Raw genomic sequence first — 11,564 nt, forward strand, 5'->3', positions numbered from 1 at the left:
TGGCTTCTAAACTTTTCAGGAGTAGCCCGCTTGGTACCCGTTTTGTACAAATCGCCACAACTACTCAACGCAGCGTCCGATTTCGGTGAAACTGTGCATGCATATTCCCACTAGGCTGAGGAAAAAAGGCTGAGGAAAAAATGCCACTTGACAGTTTTCAAATCAGCCTCATGGTGGCGCTACAACAGGCCAAGCTGTGTCACACACACACACACACACACACACACACACACACACACACACACACACACACACACACACACACACACACACACACACACACACACACACACACACACACACACACACACACACACACACACACACACACACACACACACACACACACACACACACACACAACTCTTAAACATTTTGCCAAACATCACACACACTCCTATCCTCCTGGTGGAGACCTGTGCCCAGAAGGGCACTTTTTCTAGTTAGAGATGTAGTACTCGCAGAGAGGCTGGGGAACGGGGAATTTGCTCATTTATCAAAATGGGATATGAAGGGGGGGGGGGGGGGGGGGCATGGGTTGCAGCATAGTCTTCATTATTCACTTGCACTGAGATTTTTGTCATTGAAAAATCTTTTGAAAATAATAATAATCATATTAATTATTATAATTGTCTGCACCAGGCCGAAGGCATGGGGAGGCAGTATGTTTTGCACTCCGTCCGTCCGTCCGTGTGTGTGTGTGTCTGTCCTTCCGTCCGTCCGTCCTTCCGTCTGTGAACAGCTAATCTCCGGCACCGTTAACCCGGTCGATACCAAATTTTGCACTCACACTCCCTGGATGCCAACGATGAACCTCTGCCCCAAAATTCCCAGAACGGCCTGTTATAGCGCCACCAGGAGGCCGCTTTGTGCAAAACAAGGTTTTGGACAGTACACCTACAGATTTTGTCCAAACATCACGCAAATTGGTACATAGTCTCTCTAGAGCAGGGGTGTCAAACTCATTTTGGGGCAAGGGCCACATTGCGTGAAAGGTGACTTGATGAGGGCCGTGGCCAGTTGCAGCTCACGTGCGTTGACTTACAGTTTCACTTGGCTTTGTTTTCTAGACTGTCTATTGACATAAATTGACTTTATTTGTATTAGAGTTGTAGGCTACAATACGTTTGGTATGAGAGGTGGAAAAAAGACCCAATAAACCACTTGAAAATAGTTAAAATCATTAACCATTAATCATCATTATTTTATAAAAAATATCCAAAATGGCAAATTGACATGTAGCCATCATTAAATCTCTTTGCTTTGACTATCGTGACTATATTCCTCACTTGGTAAGGGAAATTAAACTCTACTGAGCTGTAACAACTATGGTTAGCCTCTCCATGTCCTGCTGTATCAGAGTGTGAGGAGAGTAATCCACAACAACTCAACTAGTAGTTGAATAGACTTAACGAGCCCATCAGTGACAACATTCCGCACCTGGGCAGAGACAAAGCAGTCTACAGCAGGGCCATTAGCGGGGCAGGTGGGGGAGGGGGAGTAGCAGCGTTGTTTCCTTTTTGAAAATCATCTCGAGGGCCGCATGCGGCCCACGGATCACCAGTTTGACACCCCTGGTGTAAACCATGGACAACTAATAGTCTTTAAGTCATTGTTCAGGTTGTGTTGCTCTGAGGGAATGAGGAGCACTCAGGTGTGTGGAATTAGTTTCAATTGGGTTGTGATGACTGCACTTTTATTCAATGTTTATTCAAATGCTAAATAATGAACAAACCCCACATTCTTTCCCCAGGTTAAAATGTAAACAGGCTAAATGATGATGACATTATGGATGAACTGAGACCATTTTACACCTCTTTGACTCTGAGTTTCAACAGAACTACTGAAATAGGTCTATCACACCGAACTTATTATCCTTTGTGAAATGTTAAAGGTGTGGTAACTTGTAAGGGATAGCTTTTGTTAAAATATGGACCAGTACTATGAAGCGAAGTACTTAAGTAGTAAGTAAGTGAATTTAAGAACTTATGACACCATTTCGTTCACAGGTTTTAATTTAAAAAAAAAAAATGCTCACATGTGCTTACCACATATATCACTATAAAATACATTAGGCCTATATTCATAAATGTGTGCTAATTTCTCTCTCTCTCAGTTGGAATGGAGACAAATCTGAAATGGTAACCAGATAATTGGCCATTTGAGACCATGATCTGAGTAGGAAAGAGAGATAATACATCTTGTGATGTCAAAGTGCAATGTCAAACATAAAAAAAAATATTAAAAAAAGGAAATAAAAAGATCCTCATCAAGTAGAAAAAGTATTGTACCAAAAAATGAATTTAAAGTAATAAAAATCACTCACCCGCAAACATGACAATCAGTCACCAGAATACGGGTGTTTTCAATTAATCTGATGAAAGGAGATGTAGTTCGCACACCGGCCATGGAGAAGAGGCTACAACGTTACGACCCCTTCGGGTCTTCGTCAGGATATGTTCAATGATGCTAACATGGTTAAAATGGTGTTTGACAATACAATGGGAAGCTTGTATATGGACTTCTGTTAAAATGGCCCCAAACTGTGAAATACCCCTTTCATATATATATATATATATATATATATATATATATATATATAAGAACGTACACAATATGTATTTTGTAACACGTTTTTTTTTCATCCATACTTACAACACATGTACAAAATGTGATTATGTGCACTCATTTCTTCCCTGTCACAGACAATGTGTCTAATTTAAAATGTCTTGAAAAATGTCCAATAAGACAATCCATTAACAAGTTAAACAAAATCGATCTATACATACACCAAAGGCTTTTCCACACACAATCATTTGGGTTTCTCTCCAGTGTGAATTCTCTGATGTCTTTTAAGGTTTTCTATTTGAGAGAAGTGTTGCCCACACTGATCACATCCATAGGGTTTCTCTCCTGTGTGAATTCTATGGTGTCTTTTAAGGTTTTCTATTTGAGAGAAGTGTTGCCCACACTGATCACATCCATAGGGTTTTTCTCCTGTATGAATTCTCTGGTGGCTTTTAAGGCTGGACATTTCAGAGAAGCGGTGACCACACTGATCACATCCATAGGGTTTCTCTCCCGTGTGAATTCTCTGGTGGCTTTTAAGGCTGGACATTTCAGAGAAGCGGTGACCACACTGATCACATCCATAGGGTTTCTCTCCTGTGTGAATTCTCTGGTGGCTTTTAAGGCTGGACATTGCAGAGTAGCGGTGACCACACTGATCACATCCATAGGGTTTCTCTCCTGTGTGAATTCTCTGGTGGCTTTTAAGGCTGGACATTTCAGAGAAGCGATGACCACACTGATCACATCCATAGGGTTTCTCTCCAGTGTGAATTATCTGGTGTTTTTTAAGGTTGTACATTGTAGGGAAGCGTTTTCCACACTGATCACATCCATAGGGTTTCTCTCCAGTATGAATTCTCTGGTGCCTTTTAAGGCTGGACGTTTGAGAGAAGTGTTGTCCACACTGATCACATCCATAGGGTTTCTCTCCAGTGTGAATTCTCTGGTGTGTTTTAAGTTTGGCCATTGTAGGGAAGCGTTTTCCACACTGATCACAGCAGTGGCATTTTTGCTTAGCCAAGCTTCTTTGTTCATTCACCTCTGGTAGAACAGGGAAGTCAGACTGATGCAACACTGAATTGGAAAGAAAAAGGAAATGATGTTTAGAGGCCTTCCTGGACTTAAAATAGCAAAAACTAGTGTAGAGTTAATGTACCCAATTATCAATTTAGCATCCATTTATATTTCGATTCCACAATCGTTTAAATTCTAGAAAAGACACAAAACTGGTAGTCAATGCTAAAATAAATCAAAACAAACAACTAGATTAAAAAAAAAAAAAAAACATCCTTATGGCATACTGTATATCCATATAGACACAGTAAGTAACTTACAGAGGTCTTGGTGATCATTGGGTCCTCTCTGTTGAGCAGAATCATTTGAGGTGGCGTTGAGAGAGTCCATCTTCACTTCAAGCCTGGAGTCCACAGTCAGATGAGAGCAGAAAGTATTGATATCCTGAACGGACAACTACAAACTCTTCTTATACCAGAGAGCCTGAGGTGGAACTGTAAAGTTCAACTCTGTCCCACGCCAAAGGACATACAAGGACGCAACTCCAATTTCCAACTCAATCCAATGATTTTTTATTTTCCAACTTTTACGCTCAGTGTTGGCTTCATTGGTGATTGGCTGGTCATTTCAGTTAGGTTGAAAACCTTCGAACACAAAGAAACAAAAGATTAACAACATTGCCAAACAACAAATGATAATCCTTTCAAACCAACAGGTTCTTTTTAACCATTCTTGATTTTAAACATTAAATATTCTTAAATAATCAAATGTCTTTAAACAATTAGTGTTCTTAAAAACTAAACAAAATACATACATACATGGATGCACCTGGGACGTATCCTCAGTGATGTTTCCTAAGGTCATCGGGGTTTCGGGTCTCGCAACATCATACCCCTCACTCAGGTGACCCAGCCGGGGTGATCAAGTCCCGACTTACGTTCCAGTAGCTACCCTCGATCAGTCCCATTAGGGAAAAACCAGGGCCACACAATCCACACAATGAATGCCTAAATTAAATGTCTTTTAAATTAACTTATTAAAGTCAACATTTTAAACATTTCAAATTACTTCACCTTTAAACATCTAGCATTTTAAATTGAACTAGAAAGGTCGCAATTTTAAAAAATTGCAAAGTGTGGTTGCCGCAGTGGCTTACATATGCCCCTCCCACTGATATTGCCAGCCAATTACAATGTCGCGTCACCCCTGCGATCATGCGTAAGTAATTCGGAGGGGATTTATCCCCCAAAAATCATGAATTTCTTTTGGTACTTGGTTGATTTAACCACCCACGACATGTGATTCAAATTTGGGATGTATCGGACATTTCGTTCGGGATTTATGGCATTTTTTGTAAAATAGGCCCATCCCACTAACTTCGGAAGCCGATTACGGCTGAACGATACGCACTATCAAAATTCCGCCTGTGGTGTCTTCATCGGAAAGGTCCAGAGATCATGTGAACAAATTTTTGTGAGATTTGGACAAAATCTGTAGGAGGAGCAAAAAGTGTGTTTTGGAGAAAATTCAAAATGGCGGAAAATCTATCATGACGCAAATGGGCGTGGCCTATATGGGGAGATGCGTCATGGCCCAAGGAATACAGGGAGAATTTTGAATTTACGACCTACGGTTCAAGAGTTATAAGCCAAAACATAAAGTGGGCTGTTATAGCGCCACCATGAGGCCGACCGATATAATAAGTTAATTAATTTTAGTAAGTATTACGAATTATCCCTCCAAGTTTTGTAACTATAGCCCTTACGGTCTCCGAGGAAAAAATACTTAAACGTGATTTTACGCATTTTCCCATTCATGTCAATGGGGAAATTTAATTCACTAATAAATTAATATCAATTAAACTATACAATATTTCTCTTAGCAATGAGCAAGCACACGATTCCCGATTTTTACGGTCAATTTGATATATGGCTCAAGTGCGTACAGTCAAAACTGTGGGACTAGTAGTGGGACAAACTTTGTCTTACTCTAGTAAAATAAAGTGTTACAATTACAATAGTCTGGTTGCCCTTTACCACACTAATAAGTAGTTAAAGAAGATCAGCTCTAATTGAACAAGGCATTTTAAACCTTTAACATGAATTGTCCATATTTTAGTAGTCTTTTAAATTCTTAATCATTTCTAACTTGGTCTTATTTTGTAAAGAGATACTATTAAACATAAATGAAATCCAACTCTCAAGCAAGTTAATGTGTTCCTTCCCCACTTCAGACTGAAGCAGTTGAAGCTACTAAACACAATTAGCCATATTTAACTAGCCTGGTTAATAAACCAGACCGAATCAGCCGTTGGCAAAAAAAAGTTGCCTACCAGCGGATTACGGTCTGGCGAGGCTCAGTAGCACGCCTCTTTCCTACAACCGAGAACAGGTCGGACCAATCGGGACACGGTATGCAATATGGGCGGGCTTTGGTACAGTGACGTTCAATGCTTGAGACCTTTGACTGACAGTAGCTCTGACCAATTGCGTCAAAGAGAAAATGTGCCCCGGGAAATGAAATCCAAGTGGAGCCAGCCCAGACTGATATACCGCGACAGTGTTGTATGATATTAGTCTGGCTTATTAGCCAGGCTAATATTTAACCACATCAAACAGTACATACATACATAAGTAAATAAAACAATACAATACAATATCACCGACCATTGGCGTCTTTGGAGGTAAACCCAAGAGTTGTCTTTGCTGTTTGCATCTGGTGTTTGTTTGAATGACTGAAGCTCCATTCCTTTTAAGGTGCTCCTAATCAGGTAACGAGCAGCCATCTTGCTGCTGCATTCTGGGAGATGTAGTTTCTGAGGTGTGAGATGTCATGCTGACCAGATTTTGTCCATTTCTGAGTTTTGACTCAACAGGAACTACTATCTGCTTGGTGCTGATTGGCCAAAGTGTGTAACAATAGAATCATCAGCCACCAATCATAACAAACTGCTGCATGTGCTCCACCCCTCTCTGACTCCTCCCCCAGGTCATGCTCTATGCAACATTCTAGAAATAAACTGCTAACTGTGAGATTGCTTTGTAAGCTTCATATTTAATATATGAATATCTATATCCAATATGGAGTATCTGACTATCTGGATAATTTATGTACAGTCTAATAATATTGAATAAGTGGATATTAATGAAGTGTTACTGCATGCAGCAGAGGCATTATTATATGATTGCTCCATATTATTTCAGTAACATAGAACCAGCTCTGGTGAAGAAAAAAAACAGTTTTCCAAAACTATTGTTTTCAAAACACAAACTGCCACCCACCCCTAAAGTATTGCAAACAGACTTCATAAATAGTACACAAGTACAAACAAGTACAAGTACAAACAAGTATACTACCGCACACCCTGTACTTTTAATGTCGACTTTAGAAGACAGTGGTGGGGTTTCTGTACAGGACTGGTCAAGGCCTAACAACAAATGAGTATATTGTCAAATCCTCAAAGTCTCGTAGCAAATTGTGCTCTATTTTTATCTATATTTACAGTGAAATCCCAATGTGTAGGCCTGTGTGCAGAAACATGTGTCAAGGCATTATTAACTCATGATCAGGATAAGTCGGGATAAATCATTATCTGTATAATAATTGTCTCCACCAGGCCGAAGGCATGGGGAGAGAGTATGTTTTGCACTCCGTCCGTGTGTGTGTGTGTGTGTGTGTCCGTCCGTGTGTCCTTCCGTCCGTCCGTTACCAGCTAATCTCCGGCACCGTTAACCCGGTCGATGCCAAACTTTGCACACACACTCCCTGGATGCCAACACTGAACCTCTGCCCCACATTTTCCAGAACAGCCTGTTATAGCGCCACCATGAGGCAGCTTTTCACATGTTTTACCTAAAACTGCACCGATCTGCGTGAAACGTTGCATGCACACTCCCTAGAGGCAAAGGACAAACCGTTGACCTGCATTTTCCGCATCTGCTTTTTATAGCGCCACCAGGAGGCCCACTTTTGGAAAACACATTTTTTGATATTACTCCTCCAGATTCTGTCCAAAAATCTCACAAATCGTTACACACTATCTCTATGGTCATGTGCTCAAGTCGGATCTGTCCGATATTTCATATTCCATCCTAATTGGCTATAATTAGCTTTCACAGTTTGCAAGATTGCCCCGTTTTGAACAAAAGCCTCAAATCATGAACGCAGCATGCAATTTACGTGAAATCTTTCACACATTTTCTTACTAGGCTGAGGAATATATCCCACCCTTTTCACATTGGCCTGTTATAGCGCCACCAACAGGTTGATTTTTGCAAAACACATTTTTGGAACAAAATGCCTCAAAAACATGTTTATATTAATCCTAAACATTTTGCCAAACATCTCACACAGTCCTATCCTCCTGGTGGAGACCTGTGCCCAGAAGGGCACTTTTTCTAGTTATATATCCTATATCCATCATTACATTGTTATTAACAACAGAGACACAATAACAGCAACAACTGTATTGTGTAAACCTGGGAAACCTGGACAACTTTAAGTCATTGTTCAGGTTGTGTTGCTCTGAGGGAATGAGGAGCACTCAGGTGTGTGGAATTAGTTTCAATAGGGTTGTGATGACTGCACGTTTATTCAATGTTTATTCAAATGCTAAATAATGAACAAACCCCACATTCTTTCCCCAGGTTAAAATGTAAACAGGGTAAATGATGATGGCTGATGATTCATTCACTATAGACAATGTATTCAAATACAGAGATTAAACGTGTTAATGGTCACTGGTTGTCTGGCATTGGACAGATCACCTGTTAATGATCACATTATGGATGAACTGAGACCATTTTACACCTCTTTGACTCTGAGTTTCAACAGAACTACAGAAATAGGTCTATCACACCGCACTTATTATTATCCTCTGTGAAATGTTAATGGTGTTGTAAACTCATCGCTATAGGGACACGTGCATCAGTAAGCAGGAACTGGGGGTGGCAATGAAGGACCGGAAAGTCTGGCGTGGCATTGTGAAATCTATGATCTCGACCGCGGTACGAAAAATGATGATGACTAGGGTGTTTGCAGTACCGGAAGAAGTAGTCAGAATTTTTCACTTAAAGGTATATTCAGTGATTTGACTTAATTCAAATATAAATATGAAATGTGTTAAAAATATTAGTACTATGAAGAGAAGTACTGTGACTTTAAGAACTTATGACACAATATTTCGTTCACAGGTTTTAATTTTAAAAATGCTCACATGTGCTTACCACATATATCACTATAAAATACATTAGGCCTATATTCATAAATGTGTGCTAATTTCTCTCTCTCATTATGAATGGAGACAAATCTGAAATGGTAACCAGATAATTGGCCATTTGAGAACATGATCTGAGTAGGAAAGAGAGAGAATACATCTTGTGATGTGCAATGTCAAACATAAAATAAAAAATATTACAAAAAGGAAATAAAAAGAGCCTCATCAAGTAGAAAAAGTATTGTACCAAAAAATGAATTTAAAGTAATAAAAATCACTCACCCGCAAACATTATGACTAATTAATCATTAACCATTAATCATCATTATTTTATCAAAAATATCCAAAATGGCAAATTGACATGTAGCCATCATTAAATCTCTTTGCTTTGACTATCGTGACTATATTCCTCACTTGGTAAGGGAAATTAAACTCTACTGAGCTGTAACAACTATGGTTAGCCTCTCCATGTCCTGCTGTATCAGAGTGTGAGGAGAGTAATCCACAACAACTCAACTAGTAGTTGAATAGACCGTTAACGAGCCCATCAGTGACAACATTCCGCACCTGGGCAGAGACAAAGCAGTCTACAGCAGGGCCATTAACGGGGCAGGTGGGGGAGGGGGAGTAGCAGCGTTGTTTCCTTTTTGAAAATCATCTCGAGGGCCGCATTGGACCTCTCCCTGGGCCGCATGCGGCCCACGGATCACCAGTTTGACACCCCTGCTCTAGAGCCATTCAACGAAACGGGTCTTTCAGATTTCTCAGACTCCATCCTGATTGGCTAAGATTGGCTTCCAAAGTTCGCAGGAGTGCTCAGTTTCATTGTGCACGCACATTCCCACTAGGCAGAGGAAGAAATGCCAAATGAACATTTTCAACCCAGCCTCATGGTGGCGCTATAACTGGCCGAAAAGTGTTTTTACCTCTAACTGCACGGATCTGTGGATAACTTTGTATGCCAACTCCCTAGAGGTCAAGGAAAAACCTTTGCCTGGAATTTTTCACATCTGCTCTTTATAGCGCCACCAGGAGGCCGACATATGTAAAACACATTTTCTAATATTACTCGTTTTGTTTACAATTCGCCACAACTACTCAACGCAGCGTCCGATTGTGGTGAAACTGTGCATGCATATTCCCACTAGGCTTTGGAAGAAATGCCACTTGACAGTTTTCAAATCAGCCTCATGTTGGCGCTACAACAGGCCAAGCCGCGTCACACACACACACACACACACACGTTTATATTGCTCCTAAACATTTTGCCAAACATGAAACATCACACACACACACACTCCTATCCTCCTGGTGGAGACCTGTGCCCAGAAGGGCACTTTTTCTAGTTATTATATATTTCACTTTCATACAGAAAATCCAGCATAAAGTGCTCCACTTAATGAAATGAAAACAGAGTGCATAAACATGCATAATAGGCATATACAGAAATGGCACTGAAGGGTTAAGTTTTTTTTTTTTTGCACAAGCACTGTACTGCATCCAACACAGTTTATGTTTGATTGTGGACAGTACTGAACCTTTTGTGTGAAAATTAGACAAGAAAACATGTTTAAATCATTGTTTAACATGGGAAATTGACGCACTATGTCAGCATTTTCCATTATGTTCCCCTACTTGGATTTCTTAGGACTTTTGATATGTTATTACCAACATATTTATGAAACAAAAAAAGTTGAAAGAGTTTGTGTTGCAATTTGTTTGAGGTTGACCCCCTTTTTTTGTTAGATTGCCTATACTAGAAGGCATGGGGAGAGAGTATGTTTTGCACTCCGTCCGTCCGTGTGTCCGTGTCCGTCCGTCCGTCTGTGAACAGCTAATCTCCGTCACCGTTAACCCAGTTGATGCCAAATTTTGCACACACACTCCCTGGATGCCAACGATGAACCTCTGCCCCAAAATTTCCAGAACGGCCTGTTATAGCGCCACCAGGAGGCCGCTTTGTGCAAAACAAGTTTTTGGACAGTACACCTACAGATTTTGTCCAAACATCACGCAAATTGGTACAGTCTCTCTAGAGCCATTCAACGAAACAGGTCTTTCAGATTTCTCAGACTCCATCCTGATTGGCTAAGATTGGCTTCCAAAGTTCGCAGGAGTGCTCAGTTTCAAACAAATTGCTGCAAATCATGAACACATCGTGTGATTCCCCAGAAATTGTGCACGCACATTCCCACTAGGCCGAGGAAGAAATGCCACTTGGCAGTTTTCAAATCAGCCTCATGGTGGCTCTACAACAGGCCAAGCCGCGACACACACACACACACACACACACACACACACACACACACACACACACACACACACACACACACACACACACACACACCCCCCCCCCCCCCCCCCCCCCCCTGGTGGAGACCTGTACCCAGAAGGGCACTTTGTGAGGTACTGTACATTATCTTGAGAAGATACCACTCGTTGGATTAGTTATCTCAAGGGTTCTTGTTTAATATCACAATAAGACTGCTTCAGAGGGTTGTTTGACCTTATATTCTTCCTTTGAGTTGTATTGTAGAAATGTAAGAAGACTGTTATGTAGTTCTCTGACACATTCAATAAGAAATCAACACATTCTCATGCAGAATTTTACATCTTTCAGTACAACAGTGTTACACCAGTCCTGTTAATTGTGTTAAAAATGTAGCTTTCTTTACATACTATGCATAGGTGAAATGGCTTCTCTCTCTCTTCATAAACTATATTCATTAAAGTTTCCACAACACGAAATTCAACTTTTCAAACA

General features: G+C 40.5%; 1 long non-coding RNA gene across 1 annotated transcript; it reads right to left on the minus strand.

Moving 5' to 3' along the window:
• Positions 1-2,685: 2,685 nt before the first annotated feature.
• On the minus strand, positions 2,686-6,301 carry LOC306930994. Its single transcript, XR_013790945.1, has 3 exons — positions 6,252-6,301; positions 3,906-4,229; positions 2,686-3,645 (listed from the first exon to the last, which is right to left on the minus strand). It is a non-coding gene; the product is annotated as an uncharacterized lncRNA (long non-coding RNA).
• Between the last annotated feature and the right edge of the window lie 5,263 nt (positions 6,302-11,564).

The sequence above is a fragment of the Electrona antarctica genome, assembly GCF_951216825.1.
Source record: "Electrona antarctica genome assembly, chromosome: 10".
Taxonomy (NCBI): Eukaryota; Metazoa; Chordata; class Actinopteri; order Myctophiformes; family Myctophidae; genus Electrona; species Electrona antarctica.